The sequence below is a fragment of the Poecilia reticulata genome, linkage group LG3 (assembly GCF_000633615.1).
Source record: "Poecilia reticulata strain Guanapo linkage group LG3, Guppy_female_1.0+MT, whole genome shotgun sequence".
In the NCBI taxonomy this organism is placed as follows: Eukaryota; Metazoa; Chordata; class Actinopteri; order Cyprinodontiformes; family Poeciliidae; genus Poecilia; species Poecilia reticulata.
The window spans coordinates 1800641-1814757 of NC_024333.1; the positions used below are offsets into that span (position 1 = coordinate 1800641).

General features: G+C 38.7%; 1 long non-coding RNA gene across 3 annotated transcripts in view; it reads left to right on the forward strand.

Moving 5' to 3' along the window:
• LOC103462250 (uncharacterized) overlaps positions 1-11262 on the forward strand; it is a 27348-nt gene extending 16086 nt beyond the window's left edge. For 2 of the 3 annotated variants that reach the window (XR_001776474.1, XR_533310.2), the window contains exon 5: positions 2417-3848. This is a non-coding gene — a long non-coding RNA (uncharacterized LOC103462250). Of the gene's footprint in view, positions 1-2416; positions 3849-7076 lie in introns of those variants that run through there. The other variant, XR_001776473.1, reaches the window with a different exon arrangement.
• The last annotated feature ends 2855 nt before the right edge of the window (positions 11263-14117 follow it).

Sequence of the window (14117 nt, forward strand, 5' to 3'; positions counted from 1 at the left end):
TTAAGTGCTTTAATTCAGGCCTTAAACTGTGTTTGTGTGCGTGTGTGTGTGTGTGTGTGTTTGAAGTCCGAAAGACTTTGGAAAGGCTTTCTCTCTGAAGTGTCAACCTCCCAGAGCGAGGATCAAGTGCTAAGCTCAGGAATCAGGAGCTCAGTGTCTCAGTTTGTGTGTGTGCGTGCGTGTGTGTGTGTGTGTGTGTGTGTGTGTGTGTGCGTGTGTGTGTGTGTGTGTGCGTGTGTGTGCGTGTGTGTGTGTGTGTGTAACCCATCCTTGTGGTTTTAGGGACTGAGGCAGTGATATATCCCCTCTATCCGTTACTGAGCCTGACCACAAGCCGGACCGAAGACTACCCGCAAAGCTAAATCCACACGCTCAAAGGTTAGCGCAGTGTGTGTACATCTGTGTGTGAGCTACATCAGAGGAGCCAAACCTATTCCCTTGTGGGGCAAAGCGCAAAGTGTAAAGGTCAAACACACATGCAGAGGGTCAGTGAGCAGCCGGGCAACTAGAACCCATGACTTCCTACGCGTTTTCTCCAAATATTAGCATGTATGAGAGGAAGAGAGACAGAGGGGCACATTACAGTAGTATTTGCCAGCTGTATGAGGTCATTTCACAGAGGAGCCCCTCCTCCTGTGTTACTATTACATTTTTATGGGTCTAATAACTCTTGTTTTATTTTGTTGTAGTTTACTATGGTTGTTCTGACTTGACCTACTTGCCAAGTGTCATCCGTACTAAAACCTGGAAGACTGCAGTAGCTATAATTAGGGGTGTAGCATTACACATAAATCATAGCCCAGTGGTTGTAGCATCATTGTTCGGTACACATTCATATTAACAACAAAGAGAAACAAATGCTTTCAAGTTTGTTTGTATTCTTTTAGAGTGGAGGAACAGAGACAAGTAAACAATTCAGTCACCTGTTATGGGTCATTTCTCCTATGATGGAGGCGATGGTGGGAGTTTGTATGAGTTGGTCCTGCAGTCAGACGGTTGCCAGTTCGATCTTCATTCAATCCATGTCTGTTGTTGTATCTTCACCTGCCTCGCCCGCATTCTGAGATTAAATTACACAGGTGAATTAGTTAGATTAAACTTATGAAAGCTTTACACGGCAAGATTTTAACATTGTTGGCTGATTTTTGAAACTTGAGAGACCCCCATAGATGATAGTAAAAAAACATTGGGTGTAACAGTCATACTGTGTGAGGTGTACACCATACACAAACTGAATTCACTCACCAACATTTAGATGTCAGACGGAAAATATTGCAAAACCTCTTGAGACCAAACATGAGTTCAGAGTGAACAAACATGACTGACATGGAAGAAGCCATGGTGATAGCTGGTGGACTCTATATCAGATGTCTACAACTTCCACCAGACTTTATGTTCCACCATGACAGTTGTCTCGTCTTCTGTGTATTTTGAACTTCCCTCTTTGTTTCTGTCACCTTTCTTTCTGATTGGCTGCACGTCACATTCAACAGGCTGCTGTCTCTTTTGTTCTCAGGCAACACCACACACACTGATATATCGGGCCAAAACAATCCAACATGCTTAATATCCCCCCCCCCCCAATTTTTAGAATGTAGCGGTCCCGACGTCAGTCTGAGCAGACCAGATCACTCTTAACACACGACAGGAATATCCCCTAAAACAAATTTTAAAGCCATCCTGATACTTAAGGTGTCCTTAAGATTATTGGAAGGGGAAAATCAGGACAAAAACTTGTCGTAAAAGCCTGTAAATAGGCATAAGGGGGACTTCAGACGACCCAGAGAAGAAGCTAATTTCAGCTACTTGTAACTTGTTGCTTCCCATATCTGCTGACCACAGCCGAGGGATGGAAGGTAATTTGGAGTTTATTTATGGGAAAGTGGCATGCCTATTTCTATCGGTCTGCCACATTAAAGCACACAGACAATTAATTAACATTAATTAGGACAATGAAGTAACACGACATAATGTGGAAAAGCCATAGCCATAACCAAATTCACAATTTTTAGATGTCAATGGTTGGCTTTTGAATAACAGACTAAATTTAAAATTATTTTACTGATTCATAAATCATGCAAAGTTCAGCCAATCAACATGCCGTAGCAACAGAAACCTGGAATGAGGTGATTCTCTCTGCAGGAACATACAGATGCAGGCTTGATGTGATTTTACAGCTCTAGAAGTATTATACTGTAGTTTGCGGTGTTGTGACATGAGGCAGCGCACGTTTTGGGGTCGGAGCTACATGACAATGTGGGACAAAATGTGTTAAAAGCCAAATGCTGTTTGTCACTGTGTTTCCCCAGCCCCAGTCCAAACTACAACAAGATGCCGTGTTTTTCATGTGACTGAGTGACTGAGTACTCCCAACCAGGTCTCCTGCCTTATTTTTTCACTGTCTTGTGTTTTTCAGCCTCATGAAGCTGTTGAAGCTGTTCATCGGACACGAGATGAAATCAACACGCTGACGGGTTTGAGACACACACGGGTACAGCTCACCTATTCGGCAGATCAGACACGACACATCTGCATGTTAAGTGAAAGCTTTACTCCTCCACTTCCACAGAACACTCCAGTCTGTCTCTCTCTCACAGTCTACGTCAGCCATCACTTTGTCTTCACATTCATGCGGAGGCCAACTTTCATGCAGCTCACAACAGATTACCTCAGATTCACACACACTGAAAACATCGGCTTTTATCTTTTAGGCAACGGGAGAGAAGGTGCTGTTGGGAGCGGGAGGGCTTGACAAGGGCGGAGAGGAAGTACACAGGAAGTACATTAGTTATCACTCCATTGTCTTCTCCACCTTTTCAGTTCTCATCACCACCTGACGTCTCAGACTTCCCAACCCCGTCCTTTTCTCTCTCGGTGTCTCGCTTTCTCACACACATGCCTTTAAAAGTGACTGCCGTGCTCCATTTAAATGTCGGGCCTTGAAATGTAGGTGACAAGAAGCAAGCTGCGGGAGCTGCAAGACAGTTGGATGAAATATTTAAATGAAACATTGTGAGGTAAAACAGAGGGGAAGTGGAAAGAGAATAAACAAATGGAAATTATTCAGTAGATTAGAATATGATTGAACAAGATTAAAACCTTTTAAAATGGGAAACTGAAATACTAATTGTTACACAACATCTTTTGTTTGTTTTTTTTCCTTTTAAGGTTTTTAATTATGGTTTACTCCAAATGAGGAATCCAAATTCATTTTCACAAATTTATTACATAAGACCAATAACAACTAAAAAGGTATTTTAACATAGAAACTTTTTTTAAATGGACACTTTCTTGAGAAAGACCAACAGTGAAAAACATTATTCAGTGAATATCAGATGTTGCTTTTGAATTGTGGTTCAACAGAATCATTAAAAAAAAAACTAATGAAACAGGCCTGAACCCAAAAAACCTTTAAAAAAATGTAAGTTAATTTGGCTGGAGGGACAAGTTAAAGTAATGTGTGTCCTCTAATTGGCACTACGGTGTCTTCAAGCTTCTAATCAGTCAATTTGACAATATAAAAGGACAGCACCATGTAAAATCAACTTGTTTGAACCATCATGTTACAATGTTATTTCCTCATCCTACCTGGAGTGTTGCCTTAATTCTTTCATGCATGCTTGAGAAATCCCTTAATCTCCAAGGCAACCATTCAGCTGTCCAAAATGCCTTAGTGGACCTAGCCCCACCTTGGAGACACAGCTCCTCTTTGGTGCAGCAGTTTCTAACCTTCAGAGTTTCCATCTCACAGAGCAACTCCTTCCTACGACGCCCTCACTCAGCTCCTTCAGACTAGCCAGCAGTAATTAGCAAACACCTGGTGGAACCTCCATCTGCTGAGCTCATTATAGGAGCTACTTCTCAGAGCAACACTGGTAAAAATGTTGTTAAAGGATTAATAGAGGAGCCATGTTGTGATGACTTCTTGAAGGCAGAGTTTCAGAAAGAGCAGGAGTTTTTAAAGAGACAGAGGCTCAATTTCAAGGCGTTGCATTAGAAATTAACATTTCTTTCAAGTCATTGATTAAGTCAATGATTATACTGAACCACAATTCAAAAGCAATGTCTAATTTTTAGTGGCTAATTTCCAGTACATTTTTATTTATTATTACTTTTGTTAATTTCATAATATTTCAGTGATCATTGTGGGTTTTTTGGTCATTAACAGAGGGGTAACAATGGTTTTGTCCACATTTATAAATACAATGAAATAAAAAGATCTGAGACATTAATTTTAGAAGTGTATTATTGAAAGCTGACATTTTAAGCTCAATGCACTGGACTTCTAAAAATGCACCATACAAGATAATGTAAAATGAATGCTTCTGCTGTCAGGATTCTGTATTTAAAAAAAAATCTCAAAATTAAAATAAGCAAAGTTTTCCATGTCAAGTTGAATTTTAACTACAAGTAGCAGTGCCTGAGCACAAAAATATAATTACACACTAAAATAGACAGAAGTGTTTGATTTAAGAGTTATTTTGCACCTTTTTATATCAATAGTCTGCCAAGGTTCTGATTTTTAACTCATTTCTGTAATCTTTGGATAATATTATTTTCAGAAGCATGTCTTTATAATTTTGCTTTATTCTGCTTAGTTTTTGCTGAGCCACTTAACTCTTGAGTTACAATAATTCACCTTGCTTGATGAACCAGTTTTCTGACTCTACACTTATAGAACCTTTCAATCATATTTATCTGTGGAAAGAAAAAATTCCCCTATTTTTTTAACTGAATCTCAGTAAAATTCGAATGACAACACAGGAAACAGGATTGTAGCCCCAACTAGGCAAGCCAAAAACTGAAGGATTATAGTGATACAATGGATGACACAACAACAACAACAAAAACAATGCCGTATCATATAAATAGAACCATAGGTCAGAAATCTGATTATTTATATGTTTGCTTGAGGCGGTCACTACCAGTATCGGTACTAAAATTGATACAAGCTTCAGATTCCTTTATAAAATTTTATTTTATTTTTTGTGTTGTTTCTCTATGTGCTGGATCATTTTATTTATTTCAAAAGTTTTTCATTCACCACAGATTGCTGCTAACGCTTGATAAATCTGTTTTTTAAGATATTTTCCTGCCAATTTTCCTTATTTTTACATACATCGTGGTCAGATGCAATGTGGAGAATTGATCAGTCTTAAGTTGATCAGTCTTTAAGAAACCTCTGAAGGAACAAAAAAGGAAAATAGAAAACTGGGGCTGGCCTGAAACTTTTGCACAGAACTGAATCCACAAAACTCGAAACAATGCAATTCTACACCGAAGGCTTGAAAGCACTAATCCTGCCATCCAGTAGTGGGGAGAGAGGTATCACTTCAAATAAACAGCCAGTTTCCCAGTCGCAGCTTTGTGAATAAATGAAGCAGAGGAGGAACGGAGAGAGGCTCTGCTGTGATTGGGAGCAGATGTGAGCTCCAGGTCTGGGTTTGGTTAAAGTCCCGCTGCCAGGAATATTTGCTCCACTTCAATAAATAGAGCTGTTAGGAGTGAGGTATTTCCTCGTCACCATGTCAAGGTTTCCGAGCGGAAGCTTCACATGCACAGATTTCACTTCTAAGCCAGCAATTGGAAACAAAGCACTTTTTTTTTCCTACTGTACTTCACTGTAAAAATATATAGTTTGATGTTCTACATACTTCTCAACTGTGATTTTTAAATAGAATCTTAGATCAGAAATAAAGTTATTTATATGTCTGCTAAAGATCAGTGAATTGATCCCAAATCACTGTCAGTATTGATACTAAGACTGATGACTTCAGATTCCTTTTTGAAATTGTATTTTATTTTTCTGTTATCATTTCCCAACTCTATCTCACAAAAGATGTTATTTTGGTTTTGTGTCAAATAATAATTTTCTGCACTTTGCTTATTTAGAAAAAAAGCAACACTTCTGTTGTTTCTGTTTATCTTGTAAAATCTTAAAATAATTTATGGGCACATGTAAAGTTAAGATTATAATAAAATAAATAGGAAAGAAAAGACAGAAAACGCCAAAATGTCAGATGTTTGATAAACCAAACTTAAATAATAAAAATTATCGATATCAGTGTTATTATGGGCAATACTGGCCTTGTATTTATTAACTATCGGATTGATACCAAAATCTGCAGTATCTCACACCTCTAGTGTTTGCATGAGCTGAATGCATCTATTTATCTTTTCTCTACACAAACACACACACACCCACACACACACCAGTTTTTATTTCTACCCATGTCAGGACTTGGTATTGTTCATTTTATTAACTAGATTTTTGCCTAATCCAGACATTTTTTCCTAATCTTAACCAGTACTAGTCTGTTCCTAACCTTAGCTAAAACTTAATTCACAACATACCTCTAACTGGCAGAACTGGCAAAAAAGTGAGGACCATGAAAAGGACCTCTCTATGTTGGTAGGAATGATGAAAGTGGTCCTCTATATGTAGCATATACAAGTGTAAACACACACACATACTGGTGCATGTACTCTTAAGCCATGAAATTATTCTTCTTCTTGCAGATTTTCATTGAAAATAATTTCCATGCAACAAAGAAATGTGTTTCTGAAAGGAAACGGATCAGGCGTCCCTACAAAGATAACCGATAGCATTATAGGAGGATCGATTCTATAAAAATGTTACATGTTATCAAAACATTTTTTACACCCTCCTCAATAACCAATGGAAAAAATCTGTATTGGCAGCAACAACAATCAAGCCTCTCTGAAAGTTGCTGACCAGCTTTTGCCGTCTTTCCATTGGTAGGATTCTTTGACGATCAACTCCAAGTCTATAAAACTGAAGGGCCTCCTGGCCATCACCCTAATCTCCCCCTCCAGAGATTATCTTACAGACTCAACTTGGAACTCCTAAAATATAAATTTACAACTGGCATTTTGGAGTTCCCAGCCGCCAAAAGAAAACAAATAAAACACACAAAAACCCTCTCCTAGAGGCCTGCAAACACTCTCTTTAAACTGCAGAAGCTTTCCCAAAATTAGATTTGCGCAAGTATTTGCTTTACAAACACTGATCACATAATAAATCCATAACTTTTCTCTCTCTCCCTTTTTCCAAGGTTATCGGATGCTTTCCCTCCATTGTGTGCCATATTACTAGACTTTTCTTTCTCCCCCTCGGCCCGTCTGCGATTCAAACATCGTGCAGAGAAATCGTGGCAATCCAAGAGGCTCTGAGCAGAAAGGTCACAGAGAGAGTCTGTAAAATGGATGAAGCCTAATGATTAGCTCAACCTTTGCCTAATCAATAATCATTTATCCAACAATATCACCGGCAGCCACAGCCCCATTTGCCATTAACCTCAGCAGCGAGGCGAGAGGCAGTATTGTTTCCTCTGGCAGCTTTATGGCACTCCGATGAGTGGTAGGGCCGGGAGGAAGCTTAAGGTTGGATCTTGATGGCTCGGATCCTATTAAGAGACTGCAGGTATTTTACTGGAGAAGTGTCATATAATTACACTTTTAAATGATTGACGGTAATGTTCGGCATGCTGGTAAAACTGTACAACGAGAGGTGGGGGGGAGGGGTGATCATTTAGCTCCAGGACAGAATATTAAAAATGTTTATGTGCACTTAAGTGAAAACAAACGCCTTAAAAATTTGTTAAATTGCAAAATGTTGAATTTTGTTTTGTTTAAAAAAAAAAACATTTTAAAAGGCCTAGAATGTCAGCGAAAGGATTTGTCTTTCCATGTTCTGAAGCATTTTGAAGAAGGGAAATCAATAAACGTGTTTAGGTCTGACTTAGCTCATATCTCCTTCCCCAGCAAAAACAGACTGCAAATTATCACAACATAAAAATACTGATCTGCGCCTTTGCTTCTTAATCCTGTCCCACACTCGGCCGCAAAGCATTAGCAGCGCCCGTCTCCTCTGTGTCTCTCCATGATGCCATCTTCATCATAACCTCTCCCGTTTTATTGCTTTTAATGACTCCTTCTCCCTTTTCATTAATTCTTTATCGATTTCTCCTGACGTCGCCTGAATTATTTTTCAATTACAGAAAATAAAAGAAAAAGAAGAGCATCGGAATATGCACGTCTGCCTGCGTTTGCTGCGGTTGTGTTGTGGCTGCCGGTTTGTGCTTTTTTTTCCCTCCCCTACATCTTTCTGATAAAAAACACACACTTTTACACCCGTTCCTACACATAATACACACGGAATATGACTACGACTGCAGAAGAAGAGAGGGAAAGGTCACCGCTCGCTTCCAGAGGCTGGTCTGGGGTTCTCTGGAGTGTGTTTCCCAGAGAGGAGCGGAGCTTGGACACCGTCCACAGGGGCAAGCAAACACACACACACACACAAACAAACACACAGAGAAAACATCTTCCAACTGACGATTCAGGATCTTTTAATATGCTGATCTGAGAATATGAAGGATGGTCTCAAAAGCAGATAGATGCGGTCACAAAATGAGCCTCAGAAGGCGCCGGTTTAATACCCACAGGTCGTTAATTATAACAATTATTCAAGCTCATATCACAGACACATATTGACTGTTTTTTTCTTCTTTTTGGTCTCTACTTGGGTTGTCTGGTGACGCACCCCAAAAGGCTCAATTAAAGAATAAAGTGAGTGTATTAAGTGTGTGTATGCGTGTGTGAGTGCGTGTGTGTGTACAGGAAATGGAAATAGATTTTCACCTGCACTGTTTATCATGGGGCGCACAATGCTTTTTTGTCCCTCTGTTGTCCAATTACATCATATTATGTTGAAGTCGTGTCAGACAGAATTATGTTTTATGACCTGGATGGGTGCGATGCACACACACACACACGCACACACACACACACATTTATATATTTGGACATGTGATGGAAATCAAATAAACTTGTTCCATCCACTCACCTGTGTGGTCATCTGAGTGCATGCGCAGCACCGTATGTCCCTTAAGTGTCATATTTAAGCTACCTTCGCCATGTTGCATGGCTGTCCTACGATGTGTGTGTTCCTGAGTGCGTCTGCGTGCGTGTGTGAGTGTGTGTTTGACCTCCACTGCCCGTCTCCCTGCCATCCTTCCTTTGAGAGCCAGTGTGATATACGGAGCTCTAATTGTCAGGTCTGGCCCCCACATTCCTCGCTTCCAACAGCCGACCAACAGTGTGTCACTTTAACAACCGCAAATTATCACCGCGATGGAGATCTCGGCTTCACTGCGCCTCTATGAGAATATAGATACATTTCCTTCAATAAATTACTTCCCACCAACCACCGACACTCCACACACACATGCACACACTCCTATATTCTCACACAGTCGACTCATTACCTGTCTGCCGCTGTCCTCTCTCACACTCGCCGGTCTCTGACTGACATTTTTACCACAACATTATTGTGTGTGCCTCAGGATCTGCCTAAAAGGGAGTGAGATGAAGCTAACCCTTTGTGTCACTTTGACCAGGGTGTTTGATTCTTAAAGATGTGAGCTGGAACCGAACATGAAGGGGCCGAAAAGTCTAGACAGACAGAAAAATACTGTTTAATTTGCTGCGTTCAGTTTTTATTGACTGTAAGTTAAAAAAAAAAAAATTAAAAATCACTCCAAATGAAATGTAGAAAGTGTTTTTGAAGGCTCTTTTACACAATGGGTGTCCAGGCTTTTTGTCATGTCGACCAAAATTGTCGAATTTTTTGTTTGTTTTTTGTTGGAAATTATTCAATATATTATTAAAAGAGAGGTATCTTGTTTTCAAATTCTTTTTGTTTCCATTTGAAGAATTTTATTATCAGTCTTAAAAACAGGATTTGGGTCACTTCCTTTGAAAATGTTTGCTATATTTAGCTAAGTTTAATTAATAGTTGACTTTTCAGTAAGAGTTTCGAGATAGACGAGGTTCTACTTATCAAGATTCAGTTGTAAAAAGATGAATACTTTACATACTTTACATTTAAAACATTTTCGTCAATAAAACCTTTACCCCGATTAAAAAAAATAAAGTCTCTAATTGCATCAACCACACAGGTGGACGGGTCAAATCTGTAGCTTTCTTCAGCTGCTGTTGGGGGCCACAAAAAATCTGTCCAAGGGCCACAAATGACCTTTGAACGCCCATGTTTTAGAGTGTCCTTTAGCATCTTCTGTAGCAAATTACATCTGATTATCTTTTCTAAAAAACAGAAAGGGGAAAAAAACTAAAGGATGGAACAGAAAAAAAAAGAGTAATGTCATTATCAGACTGAATCATTAGAGCCCATCCTGCCATGTGGTTCATTTTTATATCAGCACTAAACAAAATAATTCCAACCACCCAATCGGATGCAGCCTAAGTAGTTCAACATGGCCGTGCGAAGCGGAGCAGTCATCTTCTCCGGCGGACGGGATGCCACGTAAGTGTTTCAGGCTGTCTCCATAGAAGTCCCGGCCAGCTACGCTGCGGGCTCGGCCAGAACCGGGGGTTCTCTCTAATGAAAGGCAGACTGAAAAAGCCTCTTTGATTGATTTCCTACATCTTGGTTTGATATCCTGAATTAATTATTTGAACTTGAATAATATATAAAGGGAAAAATAAATGTAAAACACTCAGGGGAAATAAGTGGAGCACTTCAGTGATGTTGCAGCAGCTGCGTTTGATACACTGGTTCTGTATCTGCTTGTCAATCTTTCCCTGGAATACTCCGGAGTTTATCTTTGACGGAGGAAACCTTGTGTGGAGTCACAGAAGATGGAGGTTTTTATGCGACTGTGGAAGACGGTAAAAGTACAGAACCTTAAAAAGTATTCATCCGTCTTGACCTTTTACACATTTTGCCACAGCACAGATTTCATTGTGGTTTGTTTTTTGCTGTATCATGCAGAAGACCAACACAAAGTGGTGCATAGTGGTGAAGTAGGAGACGTGGAGCTCAGGATTTTCAAATTAATAATCTGAAAAAGTTGGGATGCATTCAACTCCATTTATTCTCCTAAATACAACCTAACTAATTTCCTTCAAATGTCAAAAATACTTAGCAAAGTGCTGCTTTGAGGAGACTAACTGTTGTCTGTAGGCTAACCATCTGAACCAGGGGTCAACACCTGTGGTTCCAGGGCCACAAGTGGCTCTGTAAGCCTTTCACAATGGCTCTTAGTAGAGGGGGCACATCAAGCCAAAGTAAGTTACCAAGCAAGTATTGGTATCTGGTCGATACTTGGGTAGTAAGATAGACTTTGTAGTTTCAGATTCCCTTATGAAATGTTATTTTTTAATTGTTGTGTTGCAGTTTCTCAACTACTTAAATAAAGATTTTTTAATTTCCTCTCAGATGATCATTTGTTTGCATACATTTGTTTTGTTCTATTTTTTCTGTTCATCTTGTTAACATGTTATTAAAGTATTTTGCAGACTCCTGCATACTTTGTTCAAATTCTTTCAAATGTTTAAAGAACATAATCAAAAGAAAAGAAATACAAAGACACTTAAATGAAGGAATTTTGATGTATTAATCTTAAGTAATAAGTATTGGTATCAGTATCAGAATTGGCAATACTCCCATTTTTAATTGGTTTTAGATCAATACCAAAATATGAAGTATCACACACTTTTATTCTTATTATCTTTGGTTAATAAGAAGATGATAAAGAACCAACTGATATTTTGAAATATAAATATAATACCATTCTCTTTTAGCAGTTCTTCAAGGAACAGTTGTATTAAATTTCCACAAAATAATGACACTAAAATTTCCAGAAGAAATTCAACTGCAACCCTTGAATGTCCAGTGAACATTGGAAATGTCTTTGTACAGTTTTTAGTCCACAATCAGGTGCATTTGCTTCTTCCCAGTCGACCATGGTCGTTTACTCTGAACTCATGTTTGCTCTAAAAAAGGTTTTGTGAGATTTTCCATCTGACATCTTAGCGTATACCACTCACTCTCTGACCAAACATGTTATACATCAGATTTTTTTTTTATTGTTCTGTGTGGTCTCCATTTAAAAAACTGACCACTTGAACCAGGCTTTAAATCAAAGCATGCTTATGTGCTAAAATGTCAGAGTAAAGTCTAGAACTAAATCAAAATGTGAATCATTTGCAAGGCTTGAAAACAGTTCAAAAATATTCTCTATCTGACTGAGCTAAGCTGGTAGAGACATAGCTTAAGAATCTAAAAAAGAAACATAAACCCTGACATAATCACACTAAAAGACGATTTTATAAAAACAAATGTTCCTCAGAGCTGAAATCCATAAAAGAGAAAAGGTTTTGAGAAAGAGAGAACAGAGATTGAAGAACACATGAAACATAAATACTGTTGATCAACATTTGACAGAAACTCCAAATGAGAATGAAATCAAACTTTAGTTGATTTTTTATGCCTTAAAGGTTTTGGAGAATCCTACTGAAACTGCAAGGGCTCAGGTTAAAAATAACTGTAATTCTCCAGTTTCTAGTCAACATATTAAAAGCATCTATGAAGAGAAAATATGTTTGTGTCGGAGAGATTGGAGACTGGATCAAGGACTGGATTTGGTAGATGAAATAAATTCCCAGACATGTTCAAAATGGTCAAAACATCTGATAAATTAAACATTTGTGAGCTATAACTCTTCTTGAAAGGCCATTTCCTGCCATATTTTAAATGTAAAGTTCTCTGTAAATCATTCTACAGACATTCTCTCATCTCATCCTCTCATCTTACTCAGGACAAGAAGGATGATTGAAGTTAAGAGATGTCAGAAGTGCAGCTCTGCAGCCCGTCAGGAGAGATTCGATCTGGATATTCTGATAAATTATTCTGATTTGAGATCGGTCTCAAAGCTGAGGTTCCATGTGTCGTCTCTGCACCTCTGGTTGGATGTTTAGGGTCAGTACTGGATAGTAATGTCTTGAGTCTTTAATGGTTTCTAACAGGTTTTCTTCCAGGATTGTATCTGACTCCATGTTCCCGTCTGCTCTGACCAGCAGCATTCCCACAGCATGAAACTGCCACCACTGTTCACCGTTTTGTGACGTGTCCACTATGTTCCTCGGTTTTCTGTTTGTTCCAAAATGTTCTTTAATAAACCTCTGAGGCCTTTGAAATACATACTGAGAATAATTCACACACATTTGCCTCAAATTATTCCAAACAGTGGCAGATAGGTTCAACATCATTTTTTGACTTTACCAGCATAGTTGCCATACTAATATTAATGTTCTGGAGTAACTCAGCCAGAGTTCTGACTCAAATTTGACAGAGAAACTGTAGAATGAGTCCAAGATTAGGGTTATGTCTAAGAGGACTTCTGAGCTCAAAAACTTGAGGCTCATCACCAAAGATAAGACATCAATAAACCAACCAGAAACGTGTAAAAAGCTGGCCAGTGAGGATAAGAAAGTTTGATTCAGTTTCACCCCCAAATGTTCAGGGGGTCATGGCCACCCCTTAAAAATGCTGAACCCACCAGACAATTTTTGTATCTTTTAAACAAAGATGTTGTTGTGCCATTTCCTCTAGAAGAAGAAAAAAAAAATTCTTCAAATGAAAATAATCCTATATCTGAATCTTCCTTGGGGTATGAATAATTTTGGAATGATCTGTAAGTGACTTCTGAAATGACAAAGATTTTATTTACAGGTATCAAAGTAAGGATGGGACTAACTTCAGCACACTCCACTCAGAACTCAATATGGTGTTTAAAGTCTAAAGGGCCATAATGTTTATCATATATGATGACCTCACATAACCCCACATTAACAAACCTCACTGCTTGGATTTGATCTTTTGAGTCAATCTTACTTCATAGCTTCCATTTTACTTTTCTTCCTGTTTCTTTCTTTTTTAAGTGAGAAGAAAAAAGTTGTGATATTGTACAGCTTTCTCCCTGAGACGTCTTTACTGTCGCTTTGCTTTTTCCTATCAACCTCTCCTCAGGGGTCCTCAGCAAATAACAAACTCCTCTCAAAATGCCTCCTTAGACGTCCTGCACTACAACCTTCCAAGAGGAACACTTTATTTACAGTAAAGTTAGAACATTTTGCACCATACTGATATTGAATATACATAGTTTTAAAAACCTAGTTATTTCAGGATGCCTTTTTTTCTTTCTTTCTTTTACACAACTTGTTTTATGGTGTGGATTCGCATTGTCACCAGGAACAATGCACTGGGACAAATATACCATTAACACTTGAGT